The sequence below is a fragment of the Panthera leo genome, chromosome A1, assembly GCF_018350215.1.
Source record: "Panthera leo isolate Ple1 chromosome A1, P.leo_Ple1_pat1.1, whole genome shotgun sequence".
NCBI classification, from domain to species: Eukaryota; Metazoa; Chordata; class Mammalia; order Carnivora; family Felidae; genus Panthera; species Panthera leo.
Genome location: NC_056679.1, coordinates 17,809,913 through 17,831,711, shown reverse-complemented (window position 1 = coordinate 17,831,711; position 21,799 = coordinate 17,809,913). Strand labels below are relative to the sequence as shown.

The 21,799-nt window shown below is 40.6% G+C and overlaps 1 long non-coding RNA gene across 1 annotated transcript; it reads left to right on the top strand.

The window, feature by feature from the left end:
• The first annotated feature begins 21 nt into the window (after window positions 1–21).
• LOC122198883 lies at window positions 22–8,945 on the top strand. Its single transcript, XR_006193200.1, has 3 exons — window positions 22–65; window positions 1,534–1,647; window positions 8,522–8,945. It is a non-coding gene; the product is annotated as an uncharacterized LOC122198883 (long non-coding RNA).
• Window positions 8,946–21,799: the final 12,854 nt, after the last annotated feature.

Genomic DNA, 21,799 nt, shown 5'->3' with positions numbered 1-21,799 from the left:
CGGAAGGCTCCGCCAGCCCTGCTCAGCTGAGCCACGCTGCTGGAGAGGCGGGGTTAGAGCGAGGGGTAGGTGGGCAGATCCTGAGGGTCCCCTTAGGGAAGGGGAGACTGAGGGGAGGTTTCGTATACGGTCTGAAATTCGAATCGTGTTTAAAGTTTGGGGATTACGGTTAAAAGGATTTCAGAATCCTGAATCAATGAAAATCTAAGCTAAGCTTGAGTAACATACACTTGACACCCGTGCCTGGCGTATAAATTCTACAGTAATTAAATTCATTTAATTTACCTTTTTTCATTTAATTTTTACCTAATTCATTTAATTCTACCTGAATTTTTTTTTTTTGTAAAGTATTTATTAAAGGTGTATTACATGCTAGGTACTCGAGTAGGCATTAGGGGATGTCTGAGACAGAGGAGTTAAATGTTAAGATTGTGATGAGTGTTCTGAAGGTGTTGAAGTGCAGAGTTGAAAGAGAATAGTGAAGGGAGGGTCCTACTTCACCCAGGAAGGTCTGGTAAGGAGTTCCCATTTAAACTGAGATTTGAAGGACAGTCTGAAACATGGGGTGAAATCGTTCCCCCCCCCCCCCCCCCAGAGTGTATAAATGCAAAGGTCCAAAGACAAGAAGAAACATGGGGTGGGGGGGTGGGGCGTCCATGAATTGGCCAAAGCCAGTGCGGCTGCAGAGTAACAGATGAGGGAGTAATACGATGAAAAATAAGTTCCCCAGAGGGTCTAGATAACAAGTATTGTTGTTTTTTTACATTTCTTTTCTCACTTAAAAAAAAATTGGATCAGAACAAAATCTCTGAACTTCTTGTTTAGTATTTTTCTGAAACACTAACCACTTAGCTTTTGTCCTAATTTGTGTTGTCGTGTGTGTATGTATAGACATAGACATATATGTATACCTGACCAAGACACTCACCCCGGTTCCGGCAAGTGAAGAAATGGCTCAACTGGCAAAAAGAAACGACTGTAAAGTCCCTATGACTCCAATAAGAAATACATAGGACTTAGATGAAGCAAACTTGCAAGTGTTATTGAGGGAAAAATAAAGAGGAGGGAGGGAGCAAGAGAAAGAAAAACTAGAAACAACCAAAGTGTCCACTGATAAAGTACTGAACAAATACATTATGGTTCGTTCACTCAGTACAATACTATGCAATGCGGGTGCCTGGGTGGCTAAATCAGTTAATCGATTGACTTCTGATTTCACCTAAGGCATGATCTCACAGTTTGTGAGTTCGAGCCCATGACGAGCTCTGCACTGACAGTGTGGAGACTGCTTGGGATTCTTTCTCTCTCTGCCCCTGCTCTCTCTCTCTCAAAATAAAGAAACTTAAAACAACAACAACAAACAATACTATGCAACTGTTATCTACCACAAAGGAAATTTAAATGCTCATGTAGAAAGAATTCCAAAATACAATACATGGAAAAAGCAACATGCATTATAGTGCATATAGTGTGATCCCTGTGTGTAACAAAGAGACAGATACACTTAAACTTTAGCTTTTTCTTTTTTTTCAGGATGGCATTCCTGTGGAAGGGAGGCTTTTACTTTTCATTTTGTACGTTTCTAAATGGACTGAAAATTCCTATCTTAACCCATGTGCCACTGAATTATTAACAGAGATTATTAAGGTAGGGTAATTATGGTCTATTTTTCTTTGCTCACTTGTACTTCTCTGAATTTGCAGTTGTAAAAAAAGGAAGCAAAATCATTTGAAAATTAGAATATTATGTGGTTGTATAAAAACAAATTATTGCACAATTTAAACATACTTAAAGCCCTTTGTATATTTTTTAATTATCATATGTCCTATAAGGCTAACTATAAATTACAAGTTAAATGCTTAACATCAATATTTTTCAAATGTTAAAATAAATGTTCTGGTGAGCCTTGTCAGACATGTATTTATATATGTGTATGTATATAATTGAACATAAAGGTTTTCTTTTCGTGAAAATGTGAAAGGTAATTTTGTATACTGAGCTCTTTAGTATACTAGAGCACTAAAAGAATTAAAACACAGGCTCTGGCTTAAATATTTCCATTTAATGGGAGAATAAAAACATGCACATAAAAGGGTAAAGCATTCTTGGAGTGCCTGGGTGGCTCAGTTGGTTAAGCGTCAGACTCTTGGTTTTAGCTCACGTCATGATCTCACAGTTGGTGGGTCCAAGCCCCTTGTCCTAGCCCTGCTTGGGATTCTCTGTCTCCCTAGTTCTCTGTCCCTTCCCCACTGGCTCTATCTCTCTCTCTCTCTCTCTCACCCTCCTCCCTTTCCCTCCCTCCTCCCTCTCTCTCTCCCTCTCAAAAATAAATAAATAAATTTAAAACGAAAAAAGTAAAGCATTCTTACATAACTACAGGGGAAATGTGCTGTAGAGTAAAATGCAGAGATTCTTACCTTCCAAGTGATGGTTGAAATCACTTGGCTTCTGAAATAAGTGGGAATCATATTATACTGGCATGGCTTCATTAAAATATGATATGAGATTTATTAAAGCCATATCTGGTGAGTCATAGAATTTTCAGCCCTCTGTATTTTTCACTGTATTAATAGCAATAGCTCCTATCGCTTAGCGTTCAAATGTACTGATAATCTGACTCAGTGCTAGATATTTTTAATATACTATCCTTATCTTGATAACTACCCTGCAGCATAAGGATCATTACCATGTTATCACGTAAATAGTACTCTGATGAGTAATCCAACTCTAACAATCTTTCCAAGGCTATATGGCTAACTTTAGATCGCATAGCTACTTCTAGCTAAGTTGGTAATTAGTTGCCAAATTCTATTACTGCTTCCTTGTTTTGGTTTTGAGTTGTGTACACTTCTTACTTGGAACGTAGTTAAAATTTGGTAACTAAACGTTCAAATGCATTTTATGCTGGCATTGACTTGACACCATTCTTACTGCCTTCACATTGACACCAGCATTATTTTTCTTTAAAAAAAAAATTGTTTTTAATGTGTCTTTGAGATGGAGAGACAGAGCACAAGCAGGGGAGGGGCAGAGCGAGAGGGAGAGAGAGAATCCCAAGCAGGCTCCGTGCTGCCAACGCAGAGCCCGAGTGGGGCTCCAACCCACCAACTGTGAGATCATGACCTGAGCCAAAACCAAGAGTCGGGTGCTGAACCAACTGAGCCACCCAGGTGCCCCTAAGTTAGAGTTCTTAATTGCAATTAATAGGAGCTGACTGTGGATGGCTTAAGGAGAAATTTATTTAACAAGAGGATATTGGGTAAATCTCAGAATCAACAGGAAGGATGAAGAGCCGTGCTCAGAAAAGAGGCAGAAACAAAAGGAGATGGGCCACATGGAACAGTTGCCAAAATCACCCCACACAGCAGCTCGCTGTGGGTCCCATTGTCATTACTGCCGAAGCCTGGGATCCACGGGTCACTGTAGCCACATTCCTGACCCTGGACGTAGGATGCCTCCGTGGCACAATTGCCAATGCTCTTTGGAGACTATGTTGCTTAAAATTTTACCATTCCTGAGGAGTTCTCCACTGTCTCTGCTTTTTGTGCCACTTTCTCTTGTTTCAAAGTCTAGGACAAGTGCTTCCCATCGGCAGAGCTCAGGTAACAGATTTGTGCACATTGTCAGGGAGCTGAGAAAGTGCACAATTGCTCAAAACTAGAAAGAATATTCATATACTATGCAGCTCCCTCTCCCACACATGCACGCATGCATACACATACGTATATTGCAAATGTCTACCACAATTTACCCCTTTGGAACAAAATTTTTTTAAACGTTTATTCATTTTTGAGAGAGACAGAGTGCGAGTGGGACAGAGGCAGAAAGAGAGGTAGACACAGAACCTGAAGCAAGCTTCAGGCTCCGAGCTGTCAGCACAGAGCCTGACACGGGGCTTGAACCCACAAATTATGAGATCATGACCTGAGCCGAAGTCAGAGGCTCAACTGACTGAGCCACCCGGGCGCCCCTCACAATTTGCCCCTCTAAGTGGATAATATCAACATGTACTCTTCTTCCCATACTTATCCTTAAAAAATATTTTTGCCTCATTTAATGTAATTTATTTACCACATAACCAAAACCCCACTTACTTTATCCCGTGAGGTAACAAGCCAAAATCGAATCTGTTTGTCTATTCCAAAGTCAAAAGCTCAAAGTCAGAATTCTCTCTAGTTTTGCTCCCCCCAATATCATGTAATTTATGGATTAAACTGTAAAGTAACCACCGAGCACCAGTTTTTTAAAAAGTGCTATTCGAGAAAGAAAAGTCAGAAAACAGGAGTAATGTCAGAGTTTTTATTTCTACAACTTCACAGAGCTGTTATTGGAACACAGGATTTCTGTTCTTTCCACGACCCCTTTGTCTTCGGCCAACACATCAGTTGACCAAAGTTCTTTATCCACTGAGGTGACCCAAACTGCCATGCCAAAAGCAGCTGGGCCTCTGATGGGTCTGGCTGTATGAAGTTACTGTGGTTTCCTTTTAATTTGGCCCCTGGACATGGAAGTCCTAGGAAGTACTCAGGGAATTCTGTAGATGGCTGTCCTTACTTCTTTCTGGGTCTACTATATAGCAACACCCAACTTCCCCTTTATGGTCAGGATCCGTCACTCTGCACAACCATATAACCCCCTTTTTCGTCTGTTCACCCACTTCCACTAGGAAGGAGTCTCATCATCTGGTTCAACTCGGACAACTCTTATTACTCCTGGAATATGTTAGTTCTCTTTCCTAGGGCCCTGACACTTTTAATGACAAGATCTAAGCTCTGCAATAACACACATCTATTCTCATACTTTTAGAAGACAGTAGAAGTGCAACCAACACAGAATTCCAGAGTCAACATCAGCAGCAGTGCCAGACTTTTGGAGACCAAGAGCAAAATGTTTGCAAGTGGGTAATAAATACCGTGGAGATGCCATTCCCACCCACGCCCTTTATCTGTAGATCGTATATTCTGGCTGCAGGAGAAACAGGACAAATACTGATCTCCGGTTTGGAGAATGGCATGCATAAAACTTATGAGGTGCTGTCTTCTTGCTGTTTGTCTGTGGAGGTCCTGGTAGCACGTTCTGTCTTTGCTGCATATTTCTCTCAGGGACTTAGAGTAGTGATCCCATGTTTCCTATGCATCTTGAATCACAACTTCCTAGCCCTTTTTTCGCACCTCCTATTTTTTGCCTTTACCACTCACTCCTCAGTTTTTAGGCATTGAAGCTTCTCACGTTAAAGTACATACTGATTTCTCTGATCTCCCTGTGACTTCATGAATTTTGAAAGTGCCTTCCAGTTTCTCATATTCTTTTTTATTCAGACATTTTCTGCAGTAGTTCTCATCCTTCAGTTTAAATTCTTTGAAACCTTAGCAGTGGTGGATGTAATGGTCTCAAATTTTTTAGCAATAAAATTATTTCCAACCTTCTTCAAATGAAATTTGCGGGACGGGTAACAGTGTGGCTGATCTGACTGAAGCCTCTTGCCCTTTCTCCACTAAGGACGGCCCTTTCTTCATCCGTACAGCCTCCTCTAGTTGCCTGTATCACTTGGAGTTTTGAGGCTGCAAAGTAACTGACAGTGTAATTTATTAGAAGGGTATGAAGGCTCAAAGGGCTGAAGGGAAGACTGAAGGCTCAACTGAACAGATAGCAAGGGGAGATCTTAGCGGCTAGAACCACTATTTGGGTTTTAGGGCACTCCTGCTAGGTTTATTTTTGTTTGTTTTTTTTGTTTTGTTTTGTTTTGGTTTTGGTTTTTGGTTTTTTGCCTTTGCTCAACATTAAAAGTCCTGAAGCAAGTCCACTTTGGCCACATGCCCATCCATTGGTCAGGACATCATGATTTACAATCCCAACCTGATAGCATGCAACACCAGAAAGGTAATTGTAGTCAACTTCATAGCTATAAATTTGTGGTCTGGGAGACAGATAAGGAAGCAATCTATTAAGAAAGGTGCAAAATCAACTAGGTAGGAAAGAGATTAGTTTTAACCCCAGCACAGGGGAGAGGTGGGAGACTGTCCTGAAGATTCCAATTAACTTTGAGCAGACAGCAGAGGTTAACTGCAGCTAGGTGGGGCAGGAGGTATAATTTGGCAATTATATTTATGAAGGTGGCATGGTAAGAGCTGTGTCAGAAGTTATAGTAAAGCTAAAATGACTCAGGGTGAAACCATTTGTGAGAAAATGCAAGGATTTGAAAAGCCTCCTTTCTATATGAAAAGGCTTGGTATTTTTTTAACTTTTTTTTTTTTTGAGAGAGAGAGAGAGAGAGAGAGAGAAACAGAGCACAACTGAAGGAGGTGCAGAGACACAGGGAGACACAGAATCCGAAGCAGGCTCCAGGCTCTGTGCTGAGCTGCCAGCACAGAGTCCAACATGGGGCTCAAACTCATGAGCTGTGAGATCATGACCTGGGTGGAGGTTGGATGTTTAACCAACTGAGCCACCCAGGTGCCCCTGAAAAGGTCTGGTATGTTAACAGGCAGCTCACATATCGCTATTCTGGAAATTGCCACTAGGTTCCAAATCCCTGTCCAAAATCTCTGATCATCACTTGAAATTTTTTGAGTAAAGAGATGGACAAATGACAGCAACTCCAGGAAAATGCAAAAATAACCAGAGGAAAAATAATGATAAAATCAAATCCTTGGAATCAATATTTCTATACCAAATTTAGAACATTAAGGGCAAATCTAGGTGACCACAGCTGCAGGAAATAAATAAAAAAGAAAATGGGAAATTTGAACAATATATAACCATCTGAAAAATGTGTGTTGCCTTGTTCTTAAATCTAATATATTAAGGGGTGCCTAGGTGCTCAGTCAGTTAAGCACCCTACTCTTGATTTTGGCTCAGATCATGATCTCATGGGCGTAAGACTGAGCCCCGCATCTGGCTCTGCACTGAGTGTGGAGCCTGCTTGGGATTCTCTCTCTTCCTCTCTCTCTCTCTGACCCTCCCCCGCTTGCACGCGGGCTCTCTCTCTCTCTCTCTCTCGCTCTATCAAAATAAATAAACATTAAAAAAAATCTTGATGTTAAATATGACATATTAAATTTATAATTTTCATTTATAGTGTTTTTTGTGATTTTAAACTTAATAGATGCAATCTTATTTGATAAATTTTTAACAGTATTTATAAGTTTAAATAAATCTGAATTATCAAATCTTTATTGTTAGGTTTATAAGTATCATTTAAGTAGTAAAGAAAATTTTGTAAGATTTGTGATTCCACTTGCTTATCTATTTGAAGTACTTCAGAAAACCAGATGTATTAAATATCTATTTTAAGTTAAAAAGTTTCAGATAATCAAAGCAATTGCATTTACAAAGACTTTTAATTATTTAGGAGAACGTACACTATGCATGACTTTAATGTGAAATGTTTAACATACGAGTTAAATTTAAGAGTTGTACTTAAATGCTTGGGGAAATTTAGTATCTTAACTTCAGAGACTAGCTGAGTATTAATTAACAATCACTAGATTAGTAAGTAGACTTATTTGACATATAGGTTGTATGTACAACTTATATTTAAAATTTTAATATGTTGACTATCAGTGAAAATAAATGCAGATGTAAGGATTTCTTTCTGCATACAAAAGCTATCCATATACATTTAAGAAAAAAGCACCTCCATTATCAAAAGATAATTTTCCAGAAGGATTGATGTAGCGTCACCGCGGAAAAGGAGAACGAATTTACAAATGTCCAGCACGCTTGCCCCTGCAAGGTGCTTGGGCCTCTGTGGAGCCCATTTGAAAACCCCTAGTGAAGTGGTCGATGCTCTGGTCCTGTGGTTTGAGTCTCAGCTTTGCCACAGTATGACACTGGGCCATTCACCTTTCGCCTGCCATTCTGAGTCTTATCTGCAAAACATAGTAATGCCACCCAGATTGTTGAATCACGAGGATTTGATGAAATCAAACGTGTGCAACATGTAGCATATAATCCGTAAAGTGACGCGTCGTTGCCACATTCGTCGGAGCTATTGCCCACCACCATCAGTGGAACCAAACGATAATCTTTCATTTTTGCCCATCTCATGCAACAGTTTCTCATTTTCGGGCAGAGCACGTAGAGTTTCTCACATTCCCTACCCTCTTTCAGCTGCAGGCTTCATCTGGCGCGTGTGTGCACATATACACACACACGCGCGCGCACTTTCATAGTAAGGTGTGAGCATCCATGTGCTTCCTGAAGCTCTGGTTGTGGCCTCCTTCCTTCTGTGGATGCCTGTATCTGGTTGTGCAAGCTTCTGCTTGTGTTTCTTGTCTATTTTCGTGGTTCTCATCTGCAGGGTTGCCAGCCAGCCTCTGTCATGTAACACTTACCATGTTTAATCACTGGATAGTAATGTCTCCAATTTAAATCGCCGCAGTTAATATTTTCACTGTTCAACTTCTATGATCTAAACCACAAATTTCCCTCTCTTTTTATTTGCCCTCCTCCGGTAGCCATTCTGCATAGACCTGACAGCCTTCCACTTTTAATTGATTGCTATTGATTCTCTTTTCAGAATATATGAGCCCCTGGCCTCTTTGCAGAAGTAAGCAGTCCACCTGTCACAGAGAATCTGATTTCTGTTGAACTCCTGCTTGAGCTTCCCACGAACCTGTACTGTGCCTTGGCCGTCCTGTACCCTCTGCCTGGAACACATCCCTTTCTTCTCCCCTTGGCTCGCACTTTGTCATTCTTTTACTCTTCTCCAGAGCCTCATCTTCCAAAAATGTTCCCAGCCGGGCCAGGTGTCCCTCCATGTGTTTGCACATCCCCCTACAGATGGTTCTGTAATTGCACTTCTCACATTATATATCATCATCAATACATTTTTATTATTCCCACTAATCCGTGAGCTCCCTGAGGCTAGACACAAGCTCATTTATCTTTGAATCCTTGGCACTTTACGCGGTTTCTGGAATGTAGTAGGAGTTGATTAAGCATTTGTTGAGTGAATTAAAAATTATTATGAATAAATAGACTGATTTATTTAAATAAACCATGACTCAAATTGTACATCATCTGTTCCATTCTAAACCAAATTGAAGACAGCATTTGTATTTTTATCAATGTCCTTGCCTTTGGTTCATTTATCCAGGGGAGAAACTCCTCGTTACCTTTGGTTTGCCTCCGTTACTCCCTTCACTTTCTCTAGTAGTGAATCATTTATTGAAATCCTGCAGATCTTACCCCCACGATATCTACTACCTAGCTTCCCCTTCCTGTTTCCACCACTTGCTCCTTTCTTGAAGCCTTGATTTCTGAGTCACCTCCCTTCTTTCTGCCTCACAATTCATCATCGAATAGTTGGTTTTTTTTTTTTTTAATTTTTTTTTAACATTTATTTATTTTTGAGACAGAGAGAGACAGAGCATGAACGGGGGAGGGTCAGAGAGAGGGAGACACAGAATCTGAAACAGGCTCCAGGCTCTGAGCTGTCAGCACAGAGCCTGACGCGGGGCTCGAACTCACGGACTGCGAGATCATGACCTGAGCCGAAGTCGGCCGCTTAACCGACTGAGCCACCCAGGCGCCCCTCGAATAGTTGGTTTTATAGCACACTCGTGCCATTTCTTCCCCTACAGTTCTTGGTATATCTCCACGTATCCCTTCCTGGATCAAAATCTTTAATGATTCCCAATTCAAAAACGTAAAGCAGTAGTTCCTCAAAAATTGAAAACCTATCACCCCCTCTCAGGTAAAACATTTTGAGAATGTACAGTGCACACACACATATTTATAAATGTATACTGAAGTTATGACTGTACTAATACATTAGATATGTTCTTAAGCAGGTATAAAAAGGGGCGCCTGGGTGGCTCAGTCGGCTAAGCGTCCGACTTCGGCTCAGGTCATGATCTCACGGTTTGTGGGTTTGAGCCCGACATCGGGCTCTGTGCTGACAGCCTGGAGCCTGGAGCCTTGGATTCTGTGTCTCCCTCTGTCTCTGCCCCTCCCCCACTTGCACTCCGTCTCTCTCTCTCTCTCTGTCTCTCTGTCCCTCAAAAATAAAGATTAAAAAATAAATTTAAATAGGCATAAAAATGTAAAAAAGTTGAGATAGAAAATAAAAGTATTTGAATGATTTTATTTTTAATGTTTCAAAGAACTTCTTAGCTCTCTAGCTTTTTATCACTAATGTTATATATGTTTATTTCCATAGCATGTAATTTGGTATGAATAGATTTTATGTGTATTTATTCATATTTATGGCATATGTACAGGGGTCATTATGTTTAAAAACGTGGGTTCATACTTTGTGAGGCACTAGCTGAGGGTGCTCTTCCTGTTCCAAGTTCGGTTTATTTCAGTACCTACTCTAAGGGCTGTTGTGGCAAAAAGAGGTAAAAAGCCCCAAGATTTCACAAAGGCATGACACATAGCATGCCATTTATGAGAAGGTTCATTGTAAATAACTTTGGATCTATGTCCGTATTTCAAAGATCATTTTTTAGAACAGTATTTCTTTTCAGGTCTCATTAAATCGCCCCTGTGCTCGTTTTGTAATGTGGTCGACAGACACCGTGTACTCAGTGTAAAGGGAATGTCAGCTCTGCCATTTTTTATTGACCTGCGAGGGCATTATTAGCATCATCTTCATCTGTGAGTTCTCCGAAGAAATCCTGTAAAACTGCTTGCCAGTGCTCGCTTTGGCAGCACACGCACTAAAATTATTTGCCATTTCGTGGGCATGCCTTTAGTTAAAATGAGAGCGGCATAGACTATAAACCCACCTAACCGGGCCCGCAAACCTGCAAACTCACTGAGAGGTAGGGAGCACGTTGCAGTGAGCAGCTCACTGAAAACTAGTAGAGAGTGAGGGGTCCCTCCCAACCTCTCAGCATCCCGGAGCACCCACTCTTCCTTTGGGATGCCTCCCACACTGTGCATTAAATAAGACACGTGACCTTGAAACATGGTCAGTGAGGGAACCAGTCAGCAGAGCAAATTTTTAGTAATGCTTATTTATTTATTTTTTTAGTTTTTAAGATTAAAAATTAAAACAAACTGAAGTTTGGGGCGCCTGGGTGGCTCAGTCGGTTAAGCGTCCCACTCTTGGTTCCAGCTCAGGTCATGATCTCACCATTCGTGGCTTCGAGCCCCACGTCAGGCTCTATGCCGACACCGTGGAGCCTGCTTGGGATTCTCTCTCTCCCTCTTTCTCTGCCCCTCCCCTGCTAGTGCTATCTTTGTCTCTATCAAAATAAATAAATAAACCTAAAATAAAATAAAATAAAATAAAATAAAATAAAATAAAATAAAATAAAACTGACTGAAGTTTTGACGTCTCCTCACACCCCAGTGCATTCTCTTACATACCTCCCAGAGTTTACACCCCATTCTGGGGAATGCTAGTGTAGAGAATCAAATCCAGACTGCTGTCTCTGGCTTCCAGGTACTCTAGAATTCGACCCTAAGCCATCTGAGAAATAGATCCTTCCGTGTCACTCACACTGCTGCCCCAGATTTATTTTATGCTGCACTCCAGGCATTATGCTCCTTGTTTCTAAACATGCCCGGTGTCTTTCTCCCCTCTCGCCACATGGCCTCCCTTCTGCCTTGAATGTTTTCCTCGTTGTTACCTCAGCATGTCTGCCTGTCAGGTTTCTCCTCCATGAAATGTCCATTTGGGTATAATTCCTTTTTATCTCATCTGAGCATAAGTTTATAGAACTGGAAGATTTTCTTTGGCACTATGAATTAGAAATAGTTACGCACATGTATTATGTTTTCTATCAACAGAGTATAAACACCTTAAGAAAAGGCGCTGGGTGTCACTAAGTTTTCAGTTCCTAACAATTATCCTACAAATTTCTTGGCACACAGCAGGCATGTGTTAGCAGGCAGTGTGATACTGTAGAACAATGTAAAGTTGGGAATCACACAGACCTGTCTCACAGAAGAATGAACATTTCTGTGAAGATTTTGGAAAGAAAATGACCTTCTGTCATTGAGAGCTGCCCAATCAGAGAATGGTTATACCTTCATTCTCACTGGAAGTATTGAAGCAGGAGCCAACTGAAAATCCCTCAGAAAGGTGGAGAAGAGACGTCTCCATTGGGTGAAACGTCAAATTGAAGTTCTGACTCTGTGATTTGGAGGAGAAAAAAAAAATCCCAAACCTGTAAAAGCCATTTCCAAGGCGAATGCTGTTGTATTTTAAAGTCATCTGCCACATCTCAATTATAGCGACCGTTTCCATTCCTATGTATTGACTAACACTTATATAGGATACTGTTTTAGAAACAAGAGGTGACTTCAGGTTTTGATAGGTTTGGTCGCTAACTCGTTTTACCTATTAACCAGTTCAGTCATTGATTGTAAACAAGCTGATTTTGGAGGGCTGGCTGTCCTATTGGTAACAAGAATTATTACATCTGTTAGTTCAGTGTGATCTCATCCAGCCATGTTCCGTAGGCACAGACAGCGAAGGCAATTTAGGTAATGGAGGTTACATCATATTTTGCAGGGTTAGTTTTATCGTCTTCTACACTCAGTTTTGACTATTTAGCAATCGGAAAAAATACTTGCAAACGTTGTTTGTGACTAAGACTGTTAATAACCTACCAGCACAAAAGGATAAAATACACACACACACACACACACACACATCTACAGTGCTTGAAACACTCGTCATTAGAGTCTTGTTCTGGGAGATAATGTGGCACTGCACTTATTTTTAACTGAAGGTGATACTCCCTGAATGTGCCCCATACTTATTTGTGGTGTTCTCATAGTCCCACTTGGGAAACACAAACAGCGGGTTACTGGATTAAGAATGGTAAGAGTGAAAAATGACAAAGGACCTTCAACTTGCTTAAAAATAGAAAAACACCCATGATGTGAAGGAGATGGAGAACAGGTCACATTAATTCAGAGTCGTCCATCACCATTACACCTATGCCTGGCCACCCTTAGCTCCTAACGAGCCCCGGCCCCAAGAGTGCATGGCCCATTAGCAATTAGAACTGGCCTTTTAGAACGTTCTAAATCCTGCCACCTTTGGACACCAGAAAATTAACCTATCAGAGAATCAAATTAAAGAATACAAACAATTCTCCACTTCATTTAACCAAACCCTTTTTAAAAAATGTTTGTTTATAGGGGCGCCTGGGTGGCGCAGTCGGTTAAGCGTCCGACTTCAGCCAGGTCACGATCTCGCGGTCCGTGAGTTCGAGCCCCGCGTCAGGCTCTGGGCTGATGGCTCGGAGCCTGGAGCCTGTTTCTGATTCTGTGTCTCCCTCTCTCTTTGCCCCTCCCCCATTCATGCTCTGTCTCTCTCTGTCCCAAAAAAAAAAAAAAAAATGTTTGTTTATTTATTTCTGAGAGAGAGAGAGAGCACACAAGTGGGGCAGGGGTAGCGAGAGAAAGGGAGACACAGAATCTGAAGCAGGCTCCAGGCCCTGAGCTGTCAGCACAGAGCCTGACGTGGGGGCTTGAACCCACGAACCATGAGATCATGACCAGAGCCGAAGTCGGACGCTTAACCAACTGAGCCACCCAGGCGCCCCCCAAGCTCTTCATATTATATTTACCTGCCATGTTCACTCCATCCTCTCCCCCTATTTAATTTACCCAAGTACAGCAGAAAGGAAAATTAGTTAACCCAGGATTCAGCAAATTACACTGTTTCAAATTACTTTTTGAAAGTGTTGAGTTTTGATCTTTGGCATAGACCCACTGCATCTCTTAAGAGTGAGGAGGAGGAATATCCATGTTAAAAGGAAAAAAGAACAGGGAAGGAAGAAAGAAAGGAAAGGAGGAATGGAGGGAAGAAAGAAAAGAAAAGGTTTTAAAAGGAGGAAGGACAGGAAATACTCCCCATGTAATTTTTACTACTAACCACTTTTGGGAATCTCTAATCCAGTGGTTTTTCAAAGTGTGATTCCTCTACCAGGAACATAAGCATCATCTGGAAACTTACTAGAAATGCAAATTCTCAGGCCCCACCCTAGACTCACAGTAATGGAAGCTCTGGGGTGGGAGTTCAGCAATTTGTGTTTTAACAAGTTTTCCAAGCGATTCTATGACACACACACTAAAGCATGTGTTCTACTGCTCTGGCCTAAAGCATGCGTATTTTTCAGTGAAGGCATATCCACATATGACAGGCCCCCAAAAGAAACTTTGTCACTGCAATAATTTTGTTCCCTCTCTCTCTCTCTCTCTTTCTCTCTCTCTCTCTCTCTCCCTCTCTCTCTGGTTCTCACAATCTTAGGGAGACTGTAAAAATAATAAATGAACATATAAAAAATAGAATTTATATTATGGTCATTGTATACATGCCTCATCAATTTTCCTAGTTTATAGTAAGGTACCTTGGGTTAAAGAACATGCACTGTTCACCTATATACCCCACTGCAAGAATTAGTATAATGCCTTACACATTCATAAATATTTGTTAATGAACAAATAACCTATTGTCTTATAAAAAGCAAGTTTTCTGTTTGGAATTTACAAATGCGTCCAGTTAAGGTGGCAAATCTTTCATTTCTGTTCTGTGCGCACATGCTCATCAAATGTTGCACACATGGCCCTGTGTATTTATAACTTAAACATAATGGAAGTTAATTACCACAATCAAGAAAAACAATTCAAATTAAATTTCCTAGTAATTTGGAATCGATAGCATAATTTTCCTATATGAAGGAAAATCAGATTCCTCGTTCAGATCTAGGTTCTTAAAACATAGTCAGTAAATCATGGTTGATAATGATAATAATAATATTGATGTCAGGGTTATCATACCTTTTAGTAAAAATTCATCAGAAAACTTTATATCATTCTTGGCAATCTAAAACAAATTTATGCTCGTCAGAAAATTGGAAAATATTTACTAATAACTAGCCTACTAGAAAAAGTACATTGCATGTTATTACTGAAATATGGATTTTGAAAATGTTCAGACCATAAAATCAAACACAGATGGTTAAAAGCAATTTTTTTCACGAACACAGATTTATGGTTCACTTAATCAATATTTGAAATATATGTGTGTAGCTCGGTTGCTAAGCCATTTCTCTACAAACTACAAATTAATATTAATGAGAAATTCAATAGCATTCAGCAGTAGCATTCTGTCACTGTGCTAGAGTAATCATTGATTTTACTTTTAAATACTAATGCAATGGCAATTTTTTGTCAGCTTAAAGCAATAACCGCACAGAAACAGCAAGACATAAGTCAGGTGAAATTCTATTGTAGGAGATATGATAGCAAAGCTGTCAACAGTGACCAGTTAGCAAAATTTGAATTGTGCTCTCCAGCAATCGGCAAATGACTGTGAACGATTAGGTCCCTCATAATGAACAGCTGACCCCTGGGGTTATTTGGTCTGTAATATACAGCCAGTCTGTTTAAAGAACCGCCTGGTGTCGGGGATGGAGTGGTTCCTTCTAAACGAGAAATTTGATCATGAGACCAAGGCACAGAACCACCAAAACAGCTGGCGTTTTGTACTCGGAGAAGAGAAAAGATTGAAAAGGTGACAATAGGTGAACGGTGACCTTTGTGAAGTCCCAGCATCTTGGTGTGAGGGGCCTGATAAAGTATGGGCCGTGTATTATTGAGCCCAACCATATACTCTTTCTGAAACAGCAAAAACAGTGTGCTCTAATAATTGCAGATTAGAGAAAACAGATTTCTCTTTAATCAAGACGAGATGATCCCAAAGCCTAATTAACAAATTATTGAACAAAAAGTGTCCAGATCCTGCAACCCCAGGCAGGGGCCCCAAACCAGACCCATCTCTCTTTGGGCCCTCAGAAGTGATTGTATATATACATTATATATGTATAAATGATTATATAAGGGAGAAAAGTACCAGGTTGTTCCAAAAGTGGGAAAGATTGTGTGGGGGGAGGGGGAAATGCATAGAAAATAAAAGGCTTCACTAAAAATAAACAACAGTATGTATTCTTATTTCTATAAAATTATGACTGTGTGGGTAGACAAATGGGAGATAAAAGTTCCAGCTCTAGCTATCAACTTATAGAAAATCCCATGACAAATTACCAAATAAAAATTAGATTTTAAAGTTTATAGAGTGTATCACATAATGGGTAAATGCAAATAAGGAAACAAAAAAGAGAAACCAGAGATATTTGTGTGTAAATGACCATATTCGCCTGTTTACCTAGGAGAAGATATAAAAGGGTACCTACTGGTCTATTAAAAATGGATAGGTGCGCCTGGGTGGCTCAGTTGGTTGAGCAACCGACTTTGGCTCAGGTCATGATCTCGCAGTTCGTGGGTTTGAGCCCCACATAGGGCTCTGTGCTGACAGCTCAGAGCCTGGAGCCTGCTTTGGATTCTGTCTCTCTCTCTCTCTCTCTCTCTCTCTGCCCCTCCCTTGCTTGCACTTTGTCTCTCTCTCTCTCTCTCTCTCTCTCTTTCAAAGATAAATAAACATTAAAAAAGTTTTTAATTAAAAAAAAAAGAATACCCCAGGAGACTAGGAAGATGGGAAAGTTATTCACGTTTCCTGTACACATCTTTGTATTACTTCACTTATACAATATAGATACACAACAATTTTTTTCACATGTAAATCTTTTGTTAAAGTACAACCCAGAAAACAGCTCATAGCTTGAGTATTCAGCTCAATGGATTATGACAAAATGAACACAAGCATGTAACTGCCACACGTGAAGGAAAAAAAATTATTGCTATCTCAGAAGTCTTCCCCAAACCTTCCAGTCACAACCTCCAGGACCTCTATCTCTTTCGATCGCCATCTATCTCTGTAAATTGGTTCTGTCTGCTTTTCAATCTAGTGTAAATGAAACCATACACTATATATTTTCTGTATCTGGATGCGGTCATTTAACCTTATGTTGTGAGATTCATCCATGCTGCTTTACGTAATGGTGGTTTATTCCTTTTCATTCACGTATATTCTGTATATAAGAATATATTCTCACCGTAATTCACTTATATTTTCTACTATTGATGGACACTTAAGTTGCTTACAATCTTGAGATAGTCAGGGTAATAGGAATACCGCCACAGAAACTCTGGTGCATTTTGATGGATACACACTCTATCCATTTGTGTGTATCCAGGTTCTGTTGGCAGTGAGCAACCTTGAGGGATGAGGTAATGTTCTGGACAAAGTTCAGTCTTGCTTAATGTTTGCTATATAATAGGTTCCCCAAGTTCAGGGTTTCTCTCTGTGTTTCAATCCACTGCACAGGTGCCATCTGGGCCCTCTGTGCTGCCTCCGTGGGGCTTTGGGGGAAAGGGGGGCAGACACAAAGGATGTTCATGCTGCATCCTGTGGCATGAGTAATAAATTACTTTGTCTCTGACCCAGAGGTCTTCTGTCTTCTGTCAGTGTCAGTGAAATATCAACAGGCCAACCTATCACTTGTAATAAAGTAAAATCAAATCCCAACGTGATACCCACCACATCAGATATTCCAGTGTCCATTTCCCACAAGCATAACCACAGTAACAACATCAAAATCAGGAAAGTGACGTTAAAATGTCACTGGCCCCGTAAATGTACTGTTTATTCACCATCAACAGCACCGAGTCCCTTGAGGACATCCACCAGTGCAGGGAGTAGGTGAAGTGGGTGAAGACTTTGGAAGACGCCCGTGGTGCTGGTGGGGAACAGGGGTGGCCCGGCCGCCTGCACCCTGGTGCAGCATTCCCTGGGTGGAGACAGAGATCAAGACGCGCCGGCGCCGCCGCTCCGGCTCTAGCTCCAGCTCCAGCTCCGGGACACTGCGGGCCCCCCGGGACACCTGTGACGCGCGGCCTCGGGAGCTGGCGTGGAGAACCACACGCCTTCCACTCGCCGAGGTGGGAGATGGGACAGCATAGGTGTGCCAGCTGAGTCCGTCGGGACAGGTCGGCCCCAAGGCAGCCGCGGCGCGCCCTCTGCAGTCGGCTGGACCTTCAAGGCCTGCCCCGCGGCCCCAGGAGGCGAGCTGGGAGGTGCCGGGTGCCGAGAGGGGGCGCAGGTGGAGGGCGGAGGACAGAGGAAAGGAAGGAAGTGCCTCTGGAGACCCGGCCAGCCCCGGGGACTGCGGACCCAGGTGACCACAGAGCCTCCCACTAACGGACGCTCAGCACAGGCTGCTACGAACTGTCCCAGACGCCACCAGCACCCCCTAGCTGGTTACTCTTCTGTCAGCGCTCTCCTAGCCCTTCAGGCAGTAAATTATTGGATGGTCTTGAAAGAGATCCTCAGATCCCATTCAAGTTGTAAAGACATAGTTTGGAATCACATCATGTCTTTATTCCCCCAGTCCCTTTGTTCTCTTCCACAGTTTCTCAACCTTGTCTAACTTGTATGACTTTGACACTTGAAGATTATAGGCCAGTTATATTATAGAATGCGTGTCAGTTTCACTTTCTGTTTTTCCTCATAATGAGACTCAGTGTGCATTCTTGGTAGGAATATCACTGTCGTTGACCTGTGTTCTAATTGCATCTCATCAGGTGATACAGAATTTTAATTGGTGCACATACTGCCAATGTTCATCTTGATCATTTGATTAAGGTGTTTTCAGAGAGGATTCTTCACGCAATGTTACACTTTCCTCAGTTCTATTTAGTAAATGTTTCATTGGGAAGTAATTTGTATATAATTTGACATATAAAAACTATGTATATATTCCACTTTTCATCAAACTTTAAACTTGTTTGTGTAGGACTTCAGGGTTTTCTATTTATTCAATGAGTCATAATCCATTGCTGTTATTATTTATTTTAATGCTCAAATTTTCTCAGGCTTGCCCAGTGGGAGGCCATCCAAATTGGCTTCTGTTTCTCATACAACTCCATCAGAGTTTTTGCTTGCTTCCTGTCCTAATAATATATCCAGGCTTAGCTCATACTTTCCATGCCTACATAGATATCTACATATCCATTTACATATTTTGAAAACCACGAGTTCACATCAGTCATTGTATTTCCAATCAACCCCTCAGGAGTTATTTTAGCTTTCTTCCTTTCTTTGATAGCTCCCTTCTCAAACAGTAAGACACTTGGCATCCTTTATCCCTAATATATTTACTTATTTGTTCAATCTGTTCCATGTAACCTAGTAGAAACCAGGCAAGGGATTTAGACAGGCAGTTCACAAAAGAGAATATCTAGTTGCCAAGAAGCATCAGAAAAGGCACTCAACATCACTTGTAAACAGCAAATGCAAATTGAACCCACAATGAAATTTCACTACACACCCAAGTGAGTGAGGATAGAGAGCATAACATCACTTTATGCTAGTCAAGTATACATTACTACAGCCATTTTGGAAAAGACTTTGGAATTCATTCCAAAGAGTAATGAGTAGTGGATCTTTGTAATGAATCAGACTGAAAACTACCTGAAAGTCCATCAGCTTCTGAATACATGAATAAATTGTGGTGTATTTATATAAGAAACATTACCATTACACTGCAATAAAAAGGAACAAACTCCAAGAGATATCCAATAACATAGACGAATTTCACATAGAATTGAGCAAAAAAAGATAGCCTTAAACGATGGCATCATACAAGGTTTTACAAAAGCTATACAGAACTAGATGCACCTGGGTGGCTCAGTCAGTTAACATCCCGCTCTTGACTTCTGCTCAAGTTATGAGATCGAGCCCTGTGTCCAGCTCCGTGCTGACAGTGTGGAGCCTGCTTCGGATTCTCTTTCTCTCTCTCTCTCTCTCTCCCTCTCTCCTGCCCCCCCTCTCAAAAATAAATAATCAAACTTAAAAAAAAAAGACAGAACAAAATATTGTTGACAGAGGTGGTAAAAGTAAGTTAGAATAACTTGCAGAGATGGAGAGAACTGTATTCAAGGAAGGAAAGGGGGCATTTCCAGAATGCCGAAATGTTCTATTCCTTGCAATCTTCTTTAGACATATTTTGTAATTTAAAAAGGTTCAAAATTGATTGGCCCTTCCTAGATGCAAATGAATGATGTAAGGTCTTATTGTATAGTATATTAGATTTACATTTTCAGTCAGGCTTTTAAGGCCTTTTAAATCAGTCCTAATTTATTTATCCAGTCTCATCCCTTGTTCCCTATGGTATGTATTCTATAAAGAACCAAGTCATTCCCAAAGAAAAATTGAGAAAAGTCAAGAACGAGCAATCCACAAAAGAAGACATACAATAAAAAACACTTTAAAAAATCAATCTCAGTGCAAATTAAGAAATGTAGACATTCAATATATATTCTTTCTTTATCGGATTGGCAAAATAATGATAACATCTGGTATGGTAAAGGTGAGGGGAAATAGGACCTCTCATTAAAATCTAGACAAGAAGAATAATGAAAGGAAAACAGAAAACAATTGGGTGATAAAAAAAATCAGCTGAAAGCAATGAAGTGATGTTAGTTGAAAAATACACCCTAAGAACCAGAGGGGAGAAATCAAACTCAGTCAGTACTGGAAAAAAAAAATCGCTTGAGAGAAATACCCAGATCATGCAATCCAAACAATATATAAACCTCCATTTTTTTTCCAAAATCATCATTCTTTTCCCAAAATGCTTTGATGATGGTCAGTTCCCTCCTTGTTTGGCTCTAAAAATCTTTGCCAGGGAACAGAGTTTCCATAAAAGCAATTCAGAACAGAAAAATATTCTAATGATGAAGTTAATCCTTGAATAACTTGAGAATTATAGACAACTTTTCTGAAAGACTCAAATACTGCCTAGATTATTTCTTAAATCTACCAAACAGAAGTAATTAGAGAATCATTCAAGCACTTACGATGTGCATCAGAGAAGCAGCTAGGTAAGAGTAGGTGGGAGAACAGAGGAAGATACTTCCAGTGAAGGAAATAATAGCATCATATCTACTCACAAAGGTAAATACAGGCAAAGCAATAACAAAAACTAGACTTTCCAGCCTTTCCAATTCTCTAATTCTAGTTTGGAGCTTCCTCCTTTTTCCCCTTTTATAAGTAAATTAAATGCCCTGAGGTAGGGCTGCTCCCATAGTGCTCGACCCTTCTCAGGGAAATCCAGCCCCTCCCACATCCCATTCTGAGTGGCCATTTCTCATCTTTTCAAGTTCCTTCTGCTGAAATCCTAATGGATTGACGTTATCCCTCTCACTGGATGCATCTTAACCAGGACTCTGTGACTAACCAAGGATGAGACGGAATATTGCTCTTTAGCTGTCGGAGAGATACATATGGCGGGGCTTTCGTATGAGCGACATCTATGAACTTCACCTACAAGTAATCATCTTCAACATCTTGTCATCTGGAAACCGGAAACTAATCAAGGAAAAAAAAACCATTCCATCAAAGAGAGACAGTCTCCATCTTTCTGTCTGGGGATTTATGAAAAGAACAATGATTGCTCATTGGAACTATCATTAGAAGTCAAAGTCAAGGACTGCTCAAAATCAAGTCGTGAAGTAGTTTTATTTTTAGAACCTAACACAGCTTTCAGTTCATTCCTTTCTTGGGTGGCTTGTTCCTTTGATCTGATATGCTCTCTTCAGTTTCTTCCTATCCTCACACCTTACCTATCCAGTAGTTTAAAAGGATGCCAATGCTATCATCTATGTTAAGGTTGACATCACTAATAATAATCTAATATGTCACTTTCTAAGAGATATTTGCATTTTAAATAGAGAGAACACTTTTTTTTTTTTAATTCGGAAGAAGGATGTTCAGCACTGGAATTGCTGAGATCGGCTCGAGGCTGGAGAACAAAAGTCTCTTCTCAAAAACTCTCAAAGCAGGTTTATTTTGATACTAGTCTTGACACATTATTTAAATCAGAGGCTGCAGATTGGCACACATGGGCCAAATTTGGGCCGTGTACAT